Raw genomic sequence first — 20,769 nt, forward strand, 5'->3', positions numbered from 1 at the left:
TCGTGTCCGTATTGCAGACATTTAAAACCTTGTATATCGAGGTACTGGTTGGGTTTGTGGTACTTGTCAGGCACTGAGATCATGGGAAACAAGATTCCCCGGGAGAGTAGGCGATCTGTCTCGGTCGAGTTAGAGCATTGTATTTTAAGTGATCTTGAAATGTTCAGTTTGAAAACGTTGATGACATTAATGTCACTGTTTTCTTCATTTATGGCTTCAGTTATCTCTATGGGGTTAAGGGACAAGATAGATGCATCAATATTATTAGCACTATCGATGCATCTAGCTTGAAGGGGATGGTCGTAAGCTTGGATAGGATCTCATCTGGATCGCTATCCTTGCTTAAATATATTTTATATAGATATTTATTAGTAGGGGATTGAATAACCCTACTGGGACGGACCTCAGTGGTCTTAAATACAATCGTTAGTAATTCGAACGTGTAAAGAGGGGGGGGGGGGACTTTCGGTTTTAATCAATTTTAAACGAATGTCAGGAGGCATGATGGCATCAATGTCCTAATGCCGAGGAAACGTAGGTGAGGGACCACAACCCCACTCCAGGGAGGACCCTGCACTATCACAGGGTAACCCAGGAGGCTCGGCGGGAGTGGTAAGAATGTGAGGGTCTCAACCCCGTTAGGTGAGAACAGGTCCACACCAAGCCTCCGCTCCTCAGGAAGTAATTTTCCTGAATGGGGTGGGGAAGCTGGGGTAGAAATTGTTCAAGCCTAACGGTCGAGAGGTGTTCGATGATGGATGGTAAAAAGATAGAAAAAAGCACGAGAGAAATGGACTGGAGGCAACGTAGGGTGGAGAGTGAGTTGCCTTTATATCACACACTCTAGCCAAGGTCAGTCTCTCTCTGGTGTTCACTCGCAAAGCATCCCATAGTGTCACGGACGGCAGTTGCGGACTGACAGGGTGAGCTACACTGTGTTATAAACGTGTTATGGTGATACAGAAGACTGCAGCATGGAGGGACAACCAGAGCCATATTCTCCGTGCAGCGAAACCTCCTGTGCAGTTTTGACAACAGGAGACAGAATGTCATAAACACAAGAAAAACCCTTCAAATGTCCTGAGTGTCAGAAAAGCTTTACGAAACATGTCTGTCTTCATAGGCACATGAAATTACATACTTTTGAAAAGACATATCAGTGTAAAGAATGCCAGAGTACCTTCTCCCGAAAGAACAACTTAGTGTTGCAGATGAAAGTTCACATTGGACAAAAGCAATATCAGTGTTCAGAGCGTCAAAAGTATTTTTCTAAAAACTGTGATTTAAAGAAACACTTGAGAATCCATACTGGTGAGAACCCATACCAATGTTCAGAATGTCAAAAAAGTTTTTCTTCTAAAAGTAGTTTAGTGACACACCTGAGAGTTCACACGGGCGAGAAGCCATACCAATGTTCAGAATGTCAGAAAAGTTTTTCTCAGAAAAGCAGTTTAGTGAGACACACAACTGAGAGTTCACACGGACGAGAAGCCATAGCAATGTTCAGAATGTCAAAAAACTTTTTCTCAGAAAAGTAATTTAGTGAAACACCTGAGAGTTCAAACGGGCGAGAAGCCATATCACCTTTTTCTCAGAAAAGTGATTTAGTGAGACACCTGAAAGTTCACACGGGCGAGATGCCATACCAATGTTCAGAATGTCAAAAAAATTTTTCTCAGAAAAGTAATCTAGTGAAACACCTGAGAGTTCACACGGGCGAGATGCCATACCAATGTTCAGAATGTCAAAAAAGTTTTTCTCGCAAAGGTGATTTAGTGACACACCTGAGAGTTCACACGGGCGAGAAGCCATACCAATGTTTAGAATGTCAAAAAACTTTTTCTCAGAAAAGTAATTTAGTGAGACACCTGAGAGTTCACACGGGCGAGATGCCATACCAATGTTCAGAATGTCAAAAAAGTTTTTCTCGGAAAAGTTCTTTAGTGACACACCTGAGACTTCACACAGGTGAGATGCCATACCAATGTTCAGAATGTCAAAAAACTTTTTCTCAGAAAAGTCATTTAGTGACACACCTGAGAGTTCACACGGGCGAGATGCTATACCATTGTTCAGAATGTCAAAAAATTTTCGCTTTTAAAAGTGATTTAGTGAGACACCTGAGAGCTCACACGGGCGAGAAGCCGTACCAATGTTCAGAATGCCAAAAAACTTTTTCTCAGAAAAGTCATTTAGTGACACACCTAAGAGTTCACACGGGCGAGATGCCATACCAATGTTCAGAATGTCAAAAAACTTTTTCTCGTAAAGGTGATTTAGTGAGACACCTGAGAGTTCACACGGGTGAGAAGCCATACCAATGTTCAGAATGTCAAAAAAGTTTTCCTCGGAAAAGGAATTTAGTGACACATCTGAGACTTCACACAGGCTAGAAGCTATACCAACGTTCATAATTTCAAAAGCAATTCTATGACAGAGGTAAGTTAGTAAAACGTTTGAGAGTTCACACAGGCGAGAAGCCAAACTAGTAAAAAGAATATCAAAAAACCTTTTCTGGTATAAGTACTTCAGTGACACATCGAGAGGTTACACAAGCGAGGAACCATAATAGTGTTCAGAATGTCAAGAAACTCTCCCTGGTAAAAGTGCTTTAGTCAGACACCTGAGAGTTCACAAGGCGAGAAGCCAAGCCGGTGTTCAGAATGTCAAAAACAATTTTCTTGAAGAGGTGATTAAGGAAGACATCGGAGAGTTCACAAAGGGTAGAAACCATGCTTATGTTCAGAATGTCCTAAATGTTTCTCCCGAAAAAGCAGTATAGTAAAACGTAAGGTAGTTGAACGCATTCAAGATCTCATGTGGTGAGAACCGGCCACGACCCGCGTGTACTGGAGCGACTCATGACGTCACACACATCTTTACCAAGATCACAGAGGACCCCACCAGGGAGGTCAGGCGCCAAACAGGTGAGACCACACAATGATAAACAAATGATAGTTTCATCTCTGGTACTATACTAGTATTTCTGTAAAATAATATTACTCTCTCTCTCTCTCTCTCTCTCTCTCTCTCTCTCTCTCTCTCTCTCTCTCTCTCTCTCTCTCTCTCTCTCTCTCTTTCTCTAATAATCATTATCAACTGCATAGTATGGAGCCCAAAACTAAACCGCATATATATATATATATATATATATATATATATATATATATATATATATATATATATATATATATATATATATATATATATATATATATATATATATATATATATATATATATATATATATATATGTTAATTGACAGGCGCACGAAAGAGAGACTTTTGGATGTTAATGTGCTGAGAGGTGCAACTGGAGGGATGTCTGCTCATTATCTTATGGAGGCTAAGGTGAAGATTTGTATGGGTTTTCAGAAAAGAAGAGTGAATGTTGGGTGAAGAGGGTGGTGAGAGTAAGTGAGCTTGGGAAGGAGACTTGTGTGAGGAAGTACCAGGAGAGACTGAGTACAGAATGGAAAAAGGTGAGAACAATGGAAGTAAGGGGAGTGGGGGAGGAATGGGTTGTATTTAGGGAATCAGTGATGGATTGCGCAAAAGATGCTTGTGGCATGAGAAGAGTGGGAGGTGGGTTGATTAGAAAGGGTAGTCAGTGGTGGGATGAAGAAGTAAGATTATTAGGGAAAGAGAAGAGAGAGGCATTTGGACGATTTTTGCAGGGAAAAAATGCATTTGAGTGGGAGATGTATAAAAGAAAGAGACAGGAGGTCAAGAGAAAGGTACAAGAGGTGAAAAAGAGGGCAAATGAGAGTTGGGGTGAGAGAGTATCATTAAATTTTAGCGAGAATAAAAAGATGTTCTGGAAGGAGGTAAATAAAGTGCGTAAGACAAGTGAGCAAATGGGAACTTCAGTGAAGGGCTCAAATGGGGAGGTGATAACAAGTAGTGGGGATGTGAGAAGGAGATGGAGTGAGTATTTTGAAGATTTGTTGAATGTGTTTGATGATAGAGTGGCAGATATAGGGTGTCTTGGTCGAGGTGGTGTGCAAAGTGAGAGGATTAGGGAAAATGATTTGGTAAACAGAGAAGAGGTAGTAAAAGCTTTACGGAAGATGAAAGCCGGCAAGGCAGCAGGTTTGGATGGTATTGCAGTGGAATTTATTAAAAAAGGGGGTGACTGTATTATTGACTGGTTGGTAAGGTTATTTAATGTATGTATGACCATGGTGAGGTGCCTGAGGATTGGCGGAATGCGTGCATAGTGCCATTGTACAAAGGCAAAGGGGATAAGAGTGAGTGCTCAAATTACAGAGGTATAAGTTTGTTAAGTATTCTTGGTAAATTATATGGGAGGGTATTGATTGAGAGGGTGAAGGCATGTACAGAGCATCAGATTGGGGAAGAGCAGTGTGGTTTCAGAAGTGGTAGAGGATGTGTGGATCAGGTGTTTTCTTTGAAGAATGTATGTGAGAAATACTTAGATAAGCAAATGGATTTGTATGTAGCATTTATGGATCTGGAGAAGGCACGTGATAGAGTTGATAGAGATGCTCTGTGGAAGGTATTAAGAATATATGGTGTGGGAGGCAAGTTGTTAGAAGCAGTGAAAAGTGTTTATCGAGGATGTAAGGCATGTGTACGTGTAGGAAGAGAGGAAAGTGATTGGTTCTCAGTGAATGTAGGTTTGCGGTAGGGGTGTGTGATGTCTCCATGGTTGTTTAATTTGTTTATGGATGGGGTTGTTAGGGAGGTGAATGCAAGAGTTTGGAAAGAGGGGCAAATATGAAGTCTGTTGTGGATGAGAGAGCTTGGGAAGTGAGTCAATTGTTGTTCGCTGATGATACAGCGCTGGTGGCTGATTCATGTGAGAAACTGCAGAAGCTGGTGACTAAGTTTGGTAAAGTGTGTGAAAGAAGAAAGTTAAGAGTAAATGTGAATAAGAGCAAGTAGGGTTGAGGGTCAAGTCAATTGCGAGGTAAGTCTGAATGGAGAAAAACTGGAGGAAGTAAAGTGTTTTAGATATCTGGGAGTGGATCTGGCAGCGGATGGGACCATGGAAGCGGAAGTGAATCATAGGGTGGGGGAGGGGGCGAAAATCCTGGGAGCCTTGAAGAATGTGTGGAAGTCGCAAACATTATCTCGGAAATCAAAAATGGGTATGTTTGAAGGAATAGTGGTGCCAACAATGTTTTATGGTTGCGAGGCGTGGGCTATGGATAGAGATGTGCGCAGGAGGGTGGATGTGCTGGAAATGAGATGTTTGAGGACGATGTGTGGTGTGAGGTGGTTTGATCGAATAAGTAATGTAAGGGTAAGAGAGATGTGTGGAAATAAAAAGAGCGTGGTTGAGAGAGTAGAAGAGGGTGTTTTGAAATGGTTTGGGCACATGGAGAGAATGAGTGAGGAAAGATTGACCAAGAGAATATATGTGTCGGAGGTGGAGGGAACGAAGAGAAGTGGGAGACCAAATTGGAGGTGGAAAGATGGAGTGAAAAAGATTTTGTGTGATCGGGGCCTGAACATGCAGGAGGGTGAAAGGAGGGCAAGGAATAGAGTGAATTGGATCGATGTGTTATACCCGGGTCGAAGTGCTGTCAGTGGATTGAATCAAGGGCATGTGAAGCGTCTGGAATAAACCAGGGAAAGTTGTGTGGGGCCTGGATGTGGAAAGGGAGCTGTGGTTTCGGGCATTATTGCATGGCAGCTAGAGAATGAGTGTGAACGAATGGGGCCTTTGTTGTCTTTTCCTAGTGCTACGTCGCTCACATGATGGGGGAGGGGGATGGTATTCCATGTGTGGCGAGGTGGCGATGGGAACAAATAAAGGCAGACAGTATGAATTATGTACATGTGTATATATATGTGTACATTGTGATGTGATGTATAGGTATGTATATTTGCGGGGGGCTGGAAATCCTCCCCTCTCGTTTTTTTTTTTTTTTTTTTTTTTCCAAAAGAAGGAACAGAGGAGAGGTCCAGGTGAGGATATTCCCTCAAAGGCCCAGTCCTCTGTTCTTAACGCTGACCCTTTCATGGCTGTTTGTCCTTTTAGTTTGAAATGAGGATGAGTGTGTTGTGTCTATGCTTTATATAGATTGTCTTACCATGTTATTAACTACTGTATCCTGAACTTTATTGTAATTTGAAGAAAAACAGCTTTGGCCTGAGACACTTCCCTAAACCAGAATTGTACAAGTTACACTGTGCAGTCCAGCACCCCCATTTCTACTTGTTTTGGGCAAGTTTGTTCTTCCTCCTAGTAGACAGAGTGATTTGAAATAAAGGGACTGCTTTGTAGTAATGGGATTAGACAGTTGGGTAAGTTTTTTCCTTGTGAAGTATCTAAGTGATCATTCGTGGTGATTTGGCTGCTGTACCATAGTTTCTTTGGGTTTTTATATGATATTTAGTGAAATTGGAGAAAAATGTAGCTTAGACATTGAAGCTTATTGATACAGTGGTTAAATTGATGAGAACTGATATTGACGTTTGTGTAAATAAATTATACATTTCCTTTTTCCATAGCCAGAGGTTGAACCATTATGTGACATTCATTTTTTCATTCATTTCAAGCTAGAAGTTTCAGTTTTCTAAATTGTTTCTTACATTTTTCATATGTATATATATGTATGTGTGTGTGTGTGTATATGTGCGTATGTATGTGTATGTGTGTGTATGTGTGTATGTATATATATATGTATTTTATCCCTGGGGATAGGGGTGAAAGAATACTTCCCACGTATTCCTCGCGTGTCGTAGAAAGCGACTAGAGGGGACGGAAGCGGTGGGCCAGAAATCCTCCCCTCCTTGTATCAACTTTCTAGAATGGGAAACAGAAGAAGGAGTCACGCGGGGAGTGCTCATCCTCCTCGAAGGCTCAGAGTGGGGTGCCTAAATGTGTGTGGATGTAACCAAGATGTGAAAAAAGGAGAGATAGGTAGTATGTTTGAGGAAAGGAACCTGGATGTTTTGGCTCTGAGTGAAACGAAGCTCAAGGGTAAAGGGGAAGAGTGGTTTGGGAATGTCTGGGGAGTAAAGTCAGGGGTTAGTGAGAGGACAAGAGCAAGGGAAGGAGTAGCAATACTCCTGAAACAGGAGTTGTGGGAGTATGTGATAGAATGTAAGAAAGTAAATTCTCGATTAATATGGGTAAAACTGAAAGTTGATGGAGAGAGGTGGGTGATTATTGGTGCATATGCACCTGGGCATGAGAAGAAAGATCATGAGAGGCAAGTGTTTTGGGAGCAGCTGAATGAGTGTGTTAGTGGTTTTGATGCACGAGACCGGGTTATAGTGATGGGTGATTTGAATGCAAAGGTGAGTAATGTGGCAGTTGAGGGAATAATTGTTATATATGGGGTGTTCAGTGTTGTAAATGGAAATGGTGAAGAGCTTGTAGATTTATGTGCTGAAAAAGGACTGATGATTGGGAATACCTGGTTTAAAATGCGAGATATACATAAGTATACGTATGTAAGTAGGAGAGATGGCCAGAGAGCGTTATTGGATTACGTGTTAATTGACAGGCGTGCGAAAGAGAGACTTTTGGATGTTAATGTGCTGAGAGGTGCAACTGGAGGGATGTCTGATCATTATCTTGTGGAGGCTAAGGTGAAGATTTGTATGGGTTTTCAGAAAAGAAGAGTGAATGTTGGGGTGAAGAGGGTGGTGAGAGTAAGTGAGCTTGGGAAGGAGACCTGTGTGAGGAAGTACCAGGAGAGACTGAGTACAGAATGGAAAAAGGTGAGAACAATGGAAGTAAGGGGAGTGGGGGAGGAATGGGATGTATTTAGGGAATCAGTGATGGATTGCGCAAAAGATGCTTGTGGCATGAGAAGAGTGGGAGGTGGGTTGATTAGAAAGGGTAGTGAGTGGTAGGATGAAGAAGTAAGAGTATTGTTGAAAGAGAAGAGAGAGGCATTTGGACGATTTTTGCAGGGAAAAAATGCAATTGAGTGGGAGATGTATAAAAGAAAGAGACAGGAGGTCAAGAGAAAGGTGCAAGAGGTGAAAAAAAGGGCAAATGAGAGTTGGGGTGAGAGAGTATCATTAAATTTTAGGGAGAATAAAAAGATGTTCTGGAAGGAGGTAAATAAAGTGCGTAAGACAAGGGAGCAAATGGGAACTTCAGTGAAGGGCGCAAATGGGGAGGTGATAACAAGTAGTGGTGATGTGAGAAGGAGATGGAGTGAGTATTTTGAAGGTTTGTTGAATGTGTTTGATGATAGAGTGGCAGATATAGGGTGTTTTGGTCGAGGTGGTGTGCAAAGTGAGAGGGTTAGGGAAAATGATTTGGTAAACAGAGAAGAGGTAGTGAAAGCTTTGCGGAAGATGAAAGCTGGCAAGGCAGCAGGTTTAGATGGTATTGCAGTGGAATTTATTAAAAAAGGGGGTGACTGTATTGTTGACTGGTTGGTAAGGTTATTTAATGTATGTATGACTCATGGTGAGGTGCCTGAGGATTGGCGGAATGCGTGCATAGTGCCATTGTACAAAGGCAAAGGGGATAAGAGTGAGTGCTCAAATTACAGAGGTATAAGTTTGTTGAGTATTCCTGGTAAATTATATGGGAGGGTATTGATTGAGAGGGTGAAGGCATGTACAGAGCATCAGATTGGGGAAGAGCAGTGTGGTTTCAGAAGTGGTAGAGGATGTGTGGATCAGGTGTTTGCTTTGAAGAATGTATGTGAGAAATACTTAGAAAAGCAAATGGATTTGTATGTAGCATTTATGGATCTGGAGAAGGCATATGATAGAGTTGATAGAGATGCTCTGTGGAAGGTATTAAGAATATATGGTGTGGGAGGAAAGTTGTTAGAAGCAGTGAAAAGTTTTTATCAAGGATGTAAGGCATGTGTACGTGTAGGAAGAGAGGAAAGTGATTGGTTCTCAGTGAATGTAGGTTTGCGGCAGGGGTGTGTGATGTCTCCATGGTTGTTTAATTTGTTTATGGATGGGGTTGTTAGGGAGGTAAATGCAAGAGTTTTCGAAATAGGGGCAAGTATGAAGTCTGTTGGGGATGAGAGAGCTTGGGAAGTGAGTCAGTTGTTGTTCGCTGATGATACAGCGCTGGTGGCTGATTCATGTGAGAAACTGCAGAAGCTGGTGACTGAGTTTGGTAAAGTGTGTGGAAGAAGAAAGTTAAGAGTAAATGTGAATAAGAGCAAGGTTATTAGGTACAGTAGGGTTGAGGGTCAAGTCAATTGGGAGGTGAGTTTGAATGGAGAAAAACTGGAGGAAGTGAAGTGTTTTAGATATCTGGGAGTGGATCTGGCAGCGGATGGAAGCATGGAAGCAGAAATGGATCATAGGGTGGGCGAGGGGGCGAAAATTCTGGGAGCCTTGAAGAATGTGTGGAAGTCGAGAACATTATCTCGGAAAGCAAAAATGGGTATGTTTGAAGGAATAGTGGTTCCAACAATGTTGTATGGTTGCGAGGCGTGGACTATGACTATGGATAGAGTTGTGCGCAGGAGGATGGATGTGGTGGAAATGAGATGTTTGAGGACAATGTGTGGTGTGAGGTGGTTTGATCGAGTGAGTAACGTAAGGGTAAGAGAGATGTGTGGAAATAAAAAGAGCGTGGTTGAGAGAGCAGAAGAGGGTGTTTTGAAGTGGTTTGGGCACATGGAGAGAATGAGTGAGGAAAGATTGACCAAGAGGATATATGTGTCGGAGGTGGAGGGAACGAGGAGAAGAGGGAGACAAAATTGGAGGTGGAAAGATGGAGTGAAAAAGATTTTGTGTGATCGGGGCCTGAACATGCAGGAGGGTGAAAGGAGGGCAAGGAATAGAGTGAATTGGAGCGATGTGGTATACCGGGGTTGATGTGCTGTCAGTGGATTGAATCAAGGCATGTGAAGCGTCTGGGGTAAACCATGGAAAGCTGTGTAGGTATGTATATTTGCGTGTGTGGACGTATGTATATACATGTGTATGGGGGGGGGTTGGGCCATTTCTTTTGTCTGTTTCCTTGCGCTACCTCGCAAACGCGGGAGACAGCGACAAAGTATGATAAATAAAATAAATAAAATATATATATATATATATATATATATATATATATATATATATATATATATATATATATATATATATATATATATATATATATATATATATCCAAACCTGCTGCCTTGCCGGCTTTCATCTTCCGCAAAGCTTTTACTACCTCTTCTCTGTTTACCAAATCATTTTCCCTAACCCTCTCACTTTGCACACCACTTCGACCAAAACACCCTATATTTGCCACTCTATCATCAAACACATTCAACAAACCTTCAAAATACTCACTCCATCTCCTTCACACATCACCACTACTTGTGCCCTTCACTGAAGTTCCCATTTCCTCTCTTGTCTTACGCACTTTACTTACCTCCTTCCAGAACATCTTGTTATTCTCCCTAAAATTTAATGATACTTTCTCACCCCAACTCTCATTTGCCCTTTTTTTCACCTCTTGCACCTTTCTCTTGACCTCCTTTCTCTTTCTTTTATACATCTCCCACTCAATTGCATTTTTTCCCTGCACAAAAAGGGGGTGACTCTATTGTTGACTGGTTGGTAAGGTTATTCAATGTACGTATGACTCATGGTGAGGTGCCTGAGGATTGGCGGAATGCGTGCATAGTGCCATTGTACAAAGGCAAAGGGGATAAGAGTGAGTGCTCAAATTACAGAGGTATAAGTTTGTTGAGTATTCCTGGTAAATTATATGGGAGGGTATTGACTGAGAGGGTGAAGGCATGTACAGAGCATCAGATTGGGGAAGAGCAGTGTGGTTTCAGAAGTGGTAGAGGATGTGTGGATCAGGTGTTTGCTTTGAAGAATGTATGTGAGAAATAATTAGAAAAGCAAATGGATTTGTATGTAGCATTTATGGATCTGGAGAAGGCATATGATAGAGTTGATAGAGATGCTCTGTGGAAGGTATTAAGAATATATGGTGTGGGAGGCAAGTTGTTAGAAGCAGTAAAAAGTTTTTATCGAGGATGTAAGGCATGTGTACGTGTAGGAAGAGAGGAAAGTGATTGGTTCTCAGTGAATGTAGGTTTGCGGCAGGGGTGTGTGATGTCTCCATGGTTGTTTAATTTGTTTATGGAGGGGGTTGTTAGGGAGGTGAATGCAAGAGTTTTGGAAAGAGGGGCAAGTATGAAGTCTGTTGGGGATAAGAGAGCTTGGGAAGTGAGTCAGTTGTTGTTCGCTGATGATACAGCGCTGGTGGCTGATTCATGTGAGAAACTGCAGAAGCTGGTGACTAAGTTTGGTAAAGTGTATGGAAGAAGAAAGTTAAGAGTAAATGAGAATAAGAGCAAGGTTATTAGGTACAGTAGGGTTGAGGGTCAAGTCAATTGGGAGGTGAGTTTGAATGGAGAAAAACTGGAGGAAGTGAAGTGTTTTAGATATCTGGGAGTGGATCTGGCAGCGGATGGAACCATGGAAGCGGAAGTGGATCATAGGGTGGGGGAGGGGGCGAAAATTCTGGGAGCCTTGAAGAATGTGTGGAAGTCGAGAACATTATCTCGGAAAGCAAAAATGGGTATGTTTGAAGGAATAGTGGTTCCAACAATTTTGTATGGTTGCGAGGCGTGGGCTATGGATAGAGTTGTGCGCAGGAGGATGGATGTGCTGGAAATGAGATGTTTGAGGACAATGTGTGGTGTGAGTTGGTTTGATCGAGTAAGTAACGTAAGGGTAAGAGAGATGTGTGGAAATAAAAAGAGCGTGGTTGAGAGAGCAGAAGAGGGTGTTTTGAAATGGTTTGGGCACATGGAGAGAATGAGTGAGGAAAGATTGACCAAGAGGATATATGTGTCGGAGGTGGAGGGAACGAGGAGAAGTGGGAGACCAAATTGGAGGTGGAAAGATGGATTGAAAAAGATTTTTTGTGATCGGGGTCTGAACATGCAGGAGGGTGAAAGGAGGGCAAGGAATAGAGTGAATTGGAGCGATGTGGTATACCGGGGTTGACGTGCTGTCAGTGGATTGAATCAGGGCATGTGAAGCGTCTGTGGTAAACCAGGGAAAGCTGTGTAATTATGTATATTTGCGGGTGTGGACGTATGTATATACATGTGTATGGGGGTGGGTTGGGCCATTTCTTTCGTCTGTTTCCTTGCGCTACCTCGCAAACGCGGGAGACAGCGACAAAGCAAAAAAAAAAAAGATATATATATATATATATATATATATATATATATATATATATATATATATATATATATATATATATATATATATATGTATATATATATATATTATCCCTGGGATGGGGAGAAAGAATACTTCCCACGTATTCCCTGCGTGTCGTAGAAGGCGACTAAAAGGGGAGGGAGCGGGGGGCTGGAAATCCTCCCCTCTCATTATTTTTTTTTTTCTAATTTTCCAAAAGAAGGAACAGAGAAGGGGGCCAGGTGAGGATATTCCCTCAAAGGTCCAGTTCTCTGTTCTTAACGCTTTTCTTAACGAATAGTTTGAAAGAAAAAGATATATATATATATATATATATATATATATATATATATATATATATATATATATATATATATATATATATATATATATATATATATATTCATTTCAAGCTAGAAGTTTCAGTTTTCTAAATTGTTTCTTACATTTTTCATATGTATATATATGTATGTGTGTGTGTGTGTATATGTGCGTATGTATGTGTATGTGTGTGTATGTGTAAATGTATATATATATATGTATATTATCCCTGGGGATAGGGGTGAAAGAATACTTCCCACGTATTCCTCGCGTGTCGTAGAAAGCGACTAGAGGGGACGGGAGCGGGGGGCCAGAAATCCTCCCCTCCTTGTATTAACTTTCTAAAATGGGAAACAGAAGAAGGAGTCACGCGGGGAGTGCTCATCCTCCTCGAAGGGGTGCCTAAATGTGTGTGGATGTAACCAAGATGTGAAAAAAGGAGAGATAGGTAGTATGTTTGAGGAAAGGAACCTGGATGTTTTGGCTCTGAGTGAAACGAAGCTCAAGGGTAAAGGGGAAGAGTGGTTTGGGAATGTCTGGGGAGTAAAGTCAGGGGTTAGTGAGAGGACAAGAGTAAGGGAAGGAGTAGCAATACTCCTGAAACAGGAGTTGTGGGAGTATGTGATAGAGTGTAAGAAAGTAAATTCTCGATTAATATGGGTAAAACTGAAAGTTGATGGAGAGAGGTGGGTGATTATTGGTGCATATGCACCTGGGCATGAGAAGAAAGATCAAGAGAGGCAAGTGTTTTGGGAGCAGCTGAATGAGTGTGTTAGTGGTTTTGATGCACGAGACCGGGTTATAGTGATGGGTGATTTGAATGTAAAGGTGAGTAATGTGGCAGTTGAGGGAATAATTGGTATACATGGGGTGTTCAGTGTTGTAAATGGAAATGGTGAAGAGCTTGTAGATTTATGTGCTGAAAAAGGACTGATGATTGGGAATACCTGGTTTAAAAAGCGAGATATACATAAGTATACTTATGTAAGTAGGAGAGATGGCCAGAGAGCGTTATTGGATTACGTGTTAATTGACAGGCGTGCGAAAGAGAGACTTTTGGATGTTAATGTGCTGAGAGGTGCAACTGGAGGGATGTCTGATCATTATCTTGTGGAGGCTAAGGTGAAGATCTGTATGGGTTTTCAGAAAAGAAGAGTGAATGTTGGGGTGAAGAGGGTGGTGAGAGTAAGTGAGCTTGAGAAGGAGACCTGTGTGAGGAAGTACCAGGAGAGACTGAGTACAGAATGGAAAAAGGTGAGAACAATGTAAGCAAGGGGAGTGGGGGAGGAATGGGATGTATTTAGGGAATCAGTGATGGATTGCGCAAAAGATGCTTGTGGCATGAGAAGAGTGGGAAGTGGGTTGATTAGAAAGGGTAGTGAGTGGTGGGATGAAGAAGTAAGAGTATTAGTGAAAGAGAAGAGAGAGGCATTTGGACGATTTTTGCAGGGACAAAATGCAATGGAGTGGGAGATGTATAAAAGAAAGAGACAGGAGGTCAAGAGAAAGGTGCAAGAGGTGAAAAAAAGGGCAAATGAGAGTTGGGGTGAGAGAGTATCATTAAATTTTAGGGAGAATAAAAAGATGTTCTGGAAGGAGGTAAATAAAGTGCGTAAGACAAGGGAGCAAATGGGAACTTCAGTGAAGGGCGCAAATGGGGAGGTGATAACAAGTAGTGGTGATGTGAGAAGGAGATGGAGTGAGTATTTTGAAGGTTTGTTGAATGTGTTTGATGATAGAGTGGCAGATATAGGGTGTTTTGGTCGAGGTGGTGTGCAAAGTGAGAGGGTTAGGGAAAATGATTTGGTAGACAGAGAAGAGGTAGTGAAAGCTTTGCGGAAGATGAAAGCCGGCAAGGCAGCAGGTTTGGATGGTATTGCAGTGGAATTTATTAAAAAAGGGGGTGACTGTATTGTTGACTGGTTGGTAAGGTTATTTAATGTATGTATGACTCATGGTGAGGTGCCTGAGGATTGGCGGAATGCGTGCATAGTGCCATTGTACAAAGGCAAAGGGGATAAGAGTGAGTGCTCAAATTACAGAGGTATAAGTTTGTTGAGTATTCCTGGTAAATTATATGGGAGGGTATTGATTGAGAGGGTGAAGGCATGTACAGAGCATCAGATTGGGGAAGAGCAGTGTGGTTTCAGAAGTGGTAGAGGATGTGTGGATCAGGTGTTTGCTTTGAAGAATGTATGTGAGAAATACTTAGAAAAGCAAATGGATTTGTATGTAGCATTTATGGATCTGGAGAAGGCATATGATAGAGTTGATAGAGATGCTCTGTGGAAGGTATTAAGAATATATGGTGTGGGAGGAAAGTTGTTAGAAGCAGTGAAAAGTTTTTATCGAGGATGTAAGGCATGTGTACGTGTAGGAAGAGAGGAAAGTGATTGGTTCTCAGTGAATGTAGGTTTGCGGCAGGGGTGTGTGATGTCTCCATGGTTGTTTAATTTGTTTATGGATGGGGTTGTTAGGGAGGTGAATGCAAGAGTTTTGGAAAGAGGGGCAAGTATGAAGTCTGTTGGGGATGAGAGAGCTTGGGAAGTGAGTCAGTTGTTGTTCGCTGATGATACAGCGCTGGTGGCTGATTCATGTGAGAAACTGCAGAAGCTGGTGACTGAGTTTGGTAAAGTGTGTGGAAGAAGAAAGTTAAGAGTAAATGTGAATAAGAGCAAGGTTATTAGGTACAGTAGGGTTGAGGGTCAAGTCAATTGGGAGGTGAGTTTGAATGGAGAAAAACTGGAGGAAGTGAAGTGTTTTAGATATCTGGGAGTGGATCTGGCAGCGGATGGAACCATGGAAGCGGAAGTGGATCATAGGGTGGGGGAGGGGGCGAAAATTCTGGGGGCCTTGAAGAATGTGTGGAAGTCGAGAACATTATCTCGGAAAGCAAAAATGGGTATGTTTGAAGGAATAGTGGTTCCAACAATGTTGTATGGTTGCGAGGCATGGGCTATGGATAGAGTTGTGCGCAGGAGGATGGATGTGCTGGAAATGAGATGTTTGAGGACAATGTGTGGTGTGAGGTGGTTTGATCGAGTGAGTAACGTAAGGGTAAGAGAGATGTGTGGAAATAAAAAGAGCGTGGTTGAGAGAGCAGAAGAGGGTGTTTTGAAATGGTTTGGGCACATGGAGAGAATGAGTGATGAAAGATTGACCAAGAGGATATATGTGTCGGAGGTGGAGGGAACTAGGAGAAGAGGGAGACCAAATTGGAGGTGGAAAGATGGAATGAAAAAGATTTTGTGTGATCGGGGCCTGAACATGCAGGAGGGTGAAAGGAGGGCAAGGAATAGAGTGAATTGGAGCGATGTGGTATACCGGGGTTGACGTGCTGTCAGTGGATTAAATCAAGGCATGTGAAGCGTCTGGGGTAAACCATGGAAAGCTGTGTAGGTATGTATATTTGCGTGTGTGGACGTATGTATATACATGTGTATGGGGGGGGTTGGGCAATTTCTTTCGTCTGTTTCCTTGCGCTACCTCGCAAACGCGGGAGACAGCGACAAAGTATAAAAAAAAAAAAATATATATATATATATATATATATATATATATATATATATATATATATATATATATATATATATATATATATATATATATATATATATACATATATATATATATATATATATATATATATATATATATATATATATATATATATATATATATATATATATATATGTATATATATATTTTTTTTTTTTTTTCAAACTATTCGCCATTTCCCGCGTTAGCGAGGTAGCGTTAAGAACAGAGGACTGGGCCATTGAGGGAATATCCTCACCTGGCCCCCTTCTCTGTTCCTTCTTTTGGAAAATTAAAAAAAATTGAGAGGGGAGGATTTCCAGCCCCCCGCTCTCTTCCCTTTTAGTCGCCTTCTACGACACGGGGTAAATGAAACACGAAAAGTTCCCAAGTGCACTTTCGTGTCATAATCACATCATCAAGAGAGACGCAAGAGAGAAATATAACAGTCAGTTGTTATATATCGAAGAGCCGAAACTAGGACGCGATTTGGTAATCATGTGATTGTCCAAAATATATATATATATATATATATATATATATATATGATAAAATTTGGATGAAAAATATATTTATATATTTGTACCGGTTTATAAGAATTTGGATGAAAAAATCATTTTTTTAATGTTTGTACCGGTTTATAAGCATTTTTGTCTATCTCTGGGATTGATTTTTAATATTAATGCCTATACGAGAAAACTGTCTAGAAAAGTACAAAGGTATTATCAGGGATACATAGTGCAACTGTATTATAGAGTATATTACAAAACTACATACCATAAGAACATGAGAAGTAAGGACACTGCAAGAGGCGTATTGGCCCGAGCTAGGCAGGTCCTGAGTCTGTCCACAAACCAACTGCCTGTACCCATAAACACATCCAACCTTCGTTTAAAGCTAACTAAAGAACTAACTTCAACTACTGTACTTGACAGCTTGTTCCATAAATCTACTACCCTATTCCCGAACCAATATCTACCCACATCCGACCTGAATCTATCTAAATCCATTATTTTTGGTCCTACCCAGTGGCGTCATTCTAAGAACTTTATTCATGTTACCTCTATGTATGGTCTTCACCTATTCAAAAACTTCATTCACATCCCCTCTAAATGACTGCAAATTCAGCCTTTTTTACCTTTCTTCATAAGTGAGGTTTCTAATTCCTGGAATCATTTATGTTATTCGCATTTGTTCTCTCTCTCTCTCTCTCTCTCTCTCTCTCTCTCTCTCTCTCTCTCTCTCTCTCTCTCTCTCTCTCTCTCTCTCTCTCTCTAATAATCATTATTAACTGCATAGTATGGAGCCCAAAACTAAACCGCATGATTCAAATGTGAGTCTCACCAATTCAAGATAATGTTGTAATAATACTCGAGGAGTCTCATTGCTAACAGTCCCATTAATGAACCCAAACATACTATTAGCCTTATTACACACTTTAATACATTGTTGCCGCGGCTTAAGATCCTCGCTCACTCCACCTGAAGTACGTGGAATTGTTGATCTGATTAACATGTAATGGCAGACCTGAAAATACACACACACACACACACACACACACACACACACACACACACGCACACACACATACACAGACACACACACACACACACACACACACACACACACACACACACACACACACACACACACACACGTAATAATTCTCTCTACTTCTCTTTTCATTTCTGGTATCTTTTAATTTTTGCATTATACATAATAACCACTCCTATATTTGTTGTCTTTACACGTATATTTCAATAAGGTAAATTAAAGCTTAAGTCCATATAATTTGTTAGTAAATCGTAATGAGATCTTTTTCTCCTCTGTGTCTGTTGGACCCGAGGAAAGTAAAACCATTCCTCATTATTGACAATAGTGTTTTAGGGTTAAGTAAGCAATGGTTTCATCAATATATACTTTGGTAAAGAGAAATTGATATTAAATTTAAGAAGTTCATGATAAGGCAAATAAATGATCCTAGCCCTCTTAGCAAAATCTAATCTATTATATTCATTATATGGCGAGATTCTTTTTCCTTTAACGTAGCTGAGATGCCCCTACCCTCAAAAACTTTCATTGACTTAATAAAACTTTGTTGACAATAACGTTTTCCAAGATGCTGAGGCTGATTCTTATTGAAAGAAATTCGGTTTAGCCATGATAAATTCCCTCACTCCCATTCTCATTAACTTTAACTTATTCATGGAATACTATGAGACTGAGATCCAAACTTCCGTTACTAAAAGTCCAAAAATATGGTTAAGATACGTTAACGATATGTGGTCCTTATGGCCATCTTACCAAGATCATGATGTTTTCTTTAATGAATTACGATTCATCCCACCATCAAGTTTAAGACTAAATGGAAACACAAAGGCAAATCACCCTTCCTTAATGTGGTGATAATTAGGTATTTTGATTAGTTATCCTTTAAGATCTACAGGAAGCCTACCAGTGCTGAGAGTTATATTCATTATTTTTCAGGATGTGGGAAAACAGGATCCCAGCTCCAGGTGTGGTGTGCAGGAACAGTTCCCCAGTGCTACGTCTGGTGTGTGAGGGACACAATACCTATGTGTGAGATGTGATGTGTGAAGGAACGCCATGCCCAAGCAGAGATACGGAACTCTTATCACAGTATCCTCATCCCGGTACAAGCTTGCGGTGTGTGGGACATAGTACTACCTGCCAGGTCTGGTATGTGAGGAACAGAGTACCTCAGTGCCAGTGCAATACTGGTGAGTGTGAGATGAAATGGCTTAGTGTCAGATGTGGTGTGTGGTGAGACAGTACCCCAGTGTAAGTGTAGGTGTGGTGTTACACCGTCCTAGTGCCTTGTGGGTGTCTGGTAACACAGTACCCCAGTGTCGGTTTAGGTGTGGTGGTACAGCGCTCAGGTGCCAACACTACCTTCCTTCACCACCTACGTACACTACTCACCCTCACTGCCGACCTACAAGACCTTCCTTCACTACGGTGAGGTGTCTGGTGACATCAGTACCCCAGTGTTAGTGTAGGTATGGTATGGTGGTACAGGACCCTCGTGACAGGTGTGGTGTGTGGTGAGACACTACCACAGATTTAGTGTATGTGTGGTGCCACAGGACCCTTGTGCCAGGTGCAGTGTCTAGTGACACAGTACCACAGTGCTAAGCCTGTTGTGTAGTGACACAATCGGCAAGCTTCTCTGCAGGTCTGGTCTGCAGAGACACGTTGCCAGTCTTGATGTTTGAGGACAAACTATCTCAACATTAAGTCTGGTTTATGGGAAATTCATTATCTTGTACTATCCATGATGAGTGTAGAATACAGCAGCCCAGTGCCTGGTCTAGTGTGTGGTAGGCACACTGCCTCACCCTCAGGTCTGGTCTATAGTAACACAGGTGTCACCTTTTTGCTCACATATGATTATCTCTGGTGGGTGTCTGCGGCTTAAGCAACTTTCTGTTCACAACCTTTTGATCAAATATATACATTACGGCCTAAGTAGACTGTGCCATAGATTACTTGATTTGTAAAAACTATCAATACAGAAATATCAATTGTTTTGGAACAAAGTATTGATCTACCGTGTTTACTCTATTAGTGATATGTTATCAAAATAGATTGCCTTTTGATTAATCACTTCACTTTTTATTTGCCTGATCAGCAGTATGTCATGTCACTTGCATCTACTTATAAAAGCAACAGCAGGACACATGTTACTTACAATGAAAATCAACTATGCATAATGGTATGTACAGACGTGTAGTACAGTATATATAGAGCCTCAACATTAAGCCAGGAGAACTCAGGTTACTGTCTGCAAGCACATAAGGCGAAGTTCCTGAAGGAAACGTGATTTTTCATTAAAATAAGCTTACTGTGGGTAAGTTGTCTGTTTATTGCCATTAGACTGTGTAGAAAACCTTAATACTTATGTGTGGTGGTAACGAGTGGCAACAGTTTGCAATGTTATACTTGTCGCTGCACCTAATACTAATATTGAACTTTGCATTGTTTTACTGTCATTGTTTCATGAAAGTGAAGCCGTGTACTGGTATCTATAAAGAAATGAGTCGTTTTTGCGACGACATAAAGTATTTTAGATATTGTTAATGTTCGGATGCACGTAAATTTGCTTGATAGTTCCATAGTCCAATTAGTTGAGAAACCTGCTCGTGACGTTGATAATGTTGAAGATTGAGTAAGTTTGTTACAATTCAATAAATGTTATTTCTTTTATCAAAAGAAAGATTCTTGTCTAGATATCCATAGAAAAAACATCTCAGTGATTGTATGGGTGAAGTGTACATACATATCTAGGTGTAGGTGGAGGCCAGTATAGAGCGCACAGTGGGTAAAATACATCATCATAGAAGAGTGACGGGGGAAGGGGAGCGGGCTCAGGCACCCCAAGGGTACACTCCCTTCAGAGGTGGGTCTAGGATACATTAATTACAGTATACTGAGCGATACTGATAGTAACATAGATAACAACGTTTGTGTAACACAAAGCAGGTATAACACAAAGCAGGTATAACACCACATACAGTATACAGATAGTAACATAGGTAACAACGTTTGTGTAATACAAAGTAGGTATAACATGAGTCATACAGTATACTGATAGTAACATAGATAACAACGTTTGTGTAACACAAAGCAGGTATAACACGACATACAGTATACAGATAGTAACATAGGTAACAACGTTTGTGTAACACAAAGCAGGTATAACATAAGTCATGCAGTATACTGATAGTAACATAGGTAACAACGTTTGTTTAACACAAAGCA

At 41.0% G+C, this 20,769-nt stretch overlaps 1 pseudogene; it reads left to right on the plus strand.

Moving 5' to 3' along the window:
- Positions 1 to 882: 882 nt before the first annotated feature.
- Positions 883 to 19,614, plus strand: LOC139762287 (uncharacterized; annotated as a pseudogene).
- Positions 19,615 to 20,769: the final 1,155 nt, after the last annotated feature.

The sequence above is a fragment of the Panulirus ornatus genome, chromosome 43 (genome assembly GCF_036320965.1).
Source record: "Panulirus ornatus isolate Po-2019 chromosome 43, ASM3632096v1, whole genome shotgun sequence".
Classification (NCBI taxonomy): domain Eukaryota; kingdom Metazoa; phylum Arthropoda; class Malacostraca; order Decapoda; family Palinuridae; genus Panulirus; species Panulirus ornatus.